The following is a 4223-nucleotide window of genomic DNA, read 5'->3' as shown; positions in this document are numbered from 1 at the left end:
GGCACAACTTTGCCTCTTTAAAGCAAATAAGATTCAAAACAATTACAAAGACTAAAGTTTTTAGTATGAATGTGTCTCGAAATAAAGAAAGCAAAAATACTCTGAATAGATAAGAAATATTATGATACGTGGAGAAAATATTGACGTTTTTCAAGGATTTTCACTTACTTGGATGCACTATCAACATCCATGGAAGCAGCAGTCAAGAAATCAAGTGGCATATTGCGTTGGTAAACCTGCTTTCAAGGGTCTCCTAAAAGAGCAAGAATATCACTTTAAAGACCAAAGTGCATCTGATAGAAACCATGGTATTTTCTATTGCTTCACAGTAATGTGAAAATTAGACAATAAATAAGAATGACTTAAGGATAATTACTGCCTTTGAAATGTGGTGATAGAGAAAAACATTGAGTTGAACTACCAAAAGAACAAACCAACCTGTCTCAGACAAAATATAGTCAGTGTTCCTTAGAAACAAGGATGGTGAAGTTTTGGTGTCACACATTTAAACCATGCTATTAGAAGGGGTCAGTCCTAGAGAGGGCTATTGTGCTTGAAAACGTAAAGGGTAAACAAAAGAGGAGGATCTTCAATTAAATGAATTGGACTGATGACTGAAACAATGGGCTTAAGTACAGCAGAGATTGAAGATGGTGAAGGATTGGGCAATATTTCTGTTGCATATAGGGTCACCTAAAACGTCATTAATGTATGTATCATGGCTCAATTAATGTTTTCAAGAGAAATAAATTTTATTTTTTGTAACAATGCTGAGACTAAAGTCACCTTAGAAGATATGACTTTTAAGTAATTTATTGTTTTTATCATTATTGCACCATCAAGTCAGAATCAACTCATGGTTGACCCTTCAGTGTGTTTTCAGAAGCAATAAATCACATAGAAGGACATTGACCATTTTTCCCATGGAGCAGCTAGTGTGTTAGAACTGTGTGCCTTTAGGTTGGCAGCACAGCTTCTTACCACTGCATCATCAGAGCTTCCTTGAAGTAATTTAGAAAAGTTATATACTGAGCAAATAATTCACAAAGTTGGACTCTATGAAGAGGAGTGTGCGATCACGATCAGAGGAAGACTTATGGAGAACCAGTGTTATGTAGATGTCATAACTTTGCTTGCTAAAGGTGAGAAGAATATGAAATGCTTGCTGTAGAAGATCAAGGACTACAGCCTTCTATATGGATTACATCAGAACATCAAGAAAATAAAGATCTTCACCACAGGACCAACAGTCAACAATATGAAAGTTGGAGAGAGATTTGAAGCTGTGAATAATTTCATCTTGCTTGGGTCAACAAACAATATCCTTGGTACCAGCAGTCAGAAATCAGGAGACTTATTGTATTGGGCAAATCCACTGTCAGGGACCTCTCCAAAATGCTAAAGAGATATTATGTCGGTTTAAAGACTAAGGTGCACTTAATTCAGATCTTGGCTTTCTCAATTGCCTACTACATACACATTAGAGAGCTGGACAATGAGTAAGAATGTCAGAAGAAGTAGTGGCAAAGTTTACTGGAACAACAAGTAATAAATATTGGCGAGGGTGTAGTGAGATAGGAACACTTATCCACTCTTGGTGGATTGCAAAATTGTACAACTACTATGAAATGCAGTTTGAGATTTCCCTGAAAAGCTGAACATAGAAATTCCATATGACCCTGCTATTCCACTGCTTGAATATACCATGAGAAAAGGAGAATCGAGGCACAAACTTGTACACAAACGTTCATAGCAGCATTATTTACCACAGGAAGAACGTAGAAACAGTCCAAATGTCCAACCACAATAGAATGGACTGAGAAATTATGATACATTCACACAATGGAATACTATGCAACACACAGGAGCAATGATTTTTGTAAATTTCTACCTAACTTGAGAGCAACTGGAAAGCATTATGTTAAGTGAACTAACGTAGTCCCATAGTGACAAATATGGTATAAGTCCATTATTATAGAATGTGTATGAGGACCGAAGACGGGAAAGGTGGAGCAGAGGGGTAAGGATGGACGGGGGAAGAAACTAATCATAGAGTTGCACAATTTGATGGTTGGAAGGAGCGGTGAGTAAAGGAAATGGGAAATATCCAGTGTGAAAAACAAAGTATAAGAAATTTGTAAGTAAACCAGTAGAAAATAAAAATTTTATTTTAATTAATAAATAAATAACAGACTGGAGTGGGGGGAAGAATGGCAGAAGAATAATTGGTGCCTTTGAGTTATTATGCTGGACAAGAGTACTGAATATTCATCCCGTCTGTAGATTGTCAAATAAATAAATAGTTAAGTCTTTGGAAAAAGGACAGACAGATTGCTCTTTGGAGGCAAAGATGGTGAAGCTTCATCTCTCATACTTTGGAAATGTATCTTGGAGAGGCTATTCCTTGGAAAGGGACATCATACTTGGAACTATGGAGGGTCAGTGAAGGAGAGGAAGACCCTCAGTGACTTAGATTGACATGGTGGCTTTAACAATGAGCTCTAGCAAGTCATAGATGATGAGGATGGCACAGGATAGAACAGGGTACAGGTCAACTTTTCCTAGGTTTCTATGAGTTGTACCTGATTTGACAATACTTAACAACAACAACTATAATTATTTTTTAGAAATGAAGGTACAAATTTATGGATCTTTCCTTCACATTTTTAGCTTCTGAATGGGCTTAATCCAAACATGGTAAGCTCATAGGTCTCAAAATAAATATGATTCCTTTTTAAACTTTTGTTTGTCTAGCCACCTAGGACTTAAGTTATCAAGGAAAGAGAAAAATCCACATGACCTGCCAACAAATTGGTCTTACTCTATCTATTTTTAGGTTATTTCAGAAAGATCTCAACCAAAAGAGCTATGTTTTTAGGGAATATAAATTCTGATACTAATATTTATTAAAAGTTCTAACTAGTTCAAGGCAAGAGAGGAAAATAAGAGGCAGGCAAATTGGCAAAGAGGTGATAAAACTCTCACTATAGGTAAATGATATTACAGTGTACATAGAAAACTCAAAGAGTCATAAAAAATTAATTGATAGGCCTAGAAGAATAATTTAGTAGAGAGACAAGATTTCAAGATCAGCATACAAAAATCAGTGAGATTTCTCTATGGTGACAAAGAAAACATGGAAACAGGAACTAGAAAAGCAGTATCATGTACAATAGCCTACCACAAGAAAAGAAATTTCTAAAGAAAACTATAACCATTGTTGTTGTTGTTGTTAAGTGCCGTCGAGTCTCAGGCGATTCAGAGCAACCCTATGAAGGAGAGTTCTCGATGCTTGGGTGCCTTTCATCCTCTCTCCAGGTTCATAGGGTTTCTGGAGGCAAGCTACTATGGAAGTGGATGCCACTCCTCCTTCCACGCTCTACAGCCATTACTACAAGAAAAAAAAATAAAAGAACTAAAAAAATGAAAAAAATATTTCCTGTACATGGATACACTCAATATTGTGAAAATTACAATCCTACCAAAAGCAATCTACAGGCTCAACACAATCACAATAAAGATATCAAATTTCATTCTACAAGGAGATAGAAAAGGCATTTTCCAGTTTCATTTATAAAAGAAAGAGAATAAGAATAAGCAAAGCTTATTGGGGGAAAAAAATTAAGTAAGACGCATCTCACTTCCTGATCTCAAAATCTACTACACAGTTGTAATAATTAAAACAGCATGGTATTGGTACAATGACAGACACATAGATAAATGAAATAGAAATGATAACCCAGAAATCAACTCATCTGCCTATGATAAGTTAATATTTGGCTAGAAAATAAAACCCATTAAGTGGGGAAACAACAGTCTCTAACAAATTAGACAGGCAAAACTGGACATCCACCTGCAGAAAACTGAAAAAAGATCCACATCTCACACCAAACACAAAAATCAACTCAAAGTGGATCAGAAACCTAGGAATTTTACCTGAAGTTATAAAAATTATAAGAGACAAAATGAGAACAAAAGAGAAGCCCTTGTCTATGGCATAAATGTTGTTATGTTGTTGTTGTTATGTGCCATCGAGTTGCCTGCGACTCACAGCGACCCTATGTACAACAGCCCTAAACTCTGCTCTGTCCTGCACCAATCACACTGCCTCTGACATTCCCATCCCAATTATCCCAGTCACTGAATCAATCCACCTCATAGAGGGCCTTCCTCTCCTGCGCTGTCCCTCCACCCTCCCAAGCATGATATCCCTCTCCAGGGAC

The sequence above is a fragment of the Elephantulus edwardii genome, unplaced genomic scaffold (genome assembly GCF_000299155.1).
Source record: "Elephantulus edwardii isolate Elephantulus edwardi_28Jun2011 unplaced genomic scaffold, EleEdw1.0 scaffold00196, whole genome shotgun sequence".
Lineage (NCBI taxonomy): Eukaryota > Metazoa > Chordata > Mammalia > Macroscelidea > Macroscelididae > Elephantulus > Elephantulus edwardii.
The sequence above is the reverse complement of the archived record's forward strand: the minus strand, read 5'-3'. Positions refer to the sequence as shown.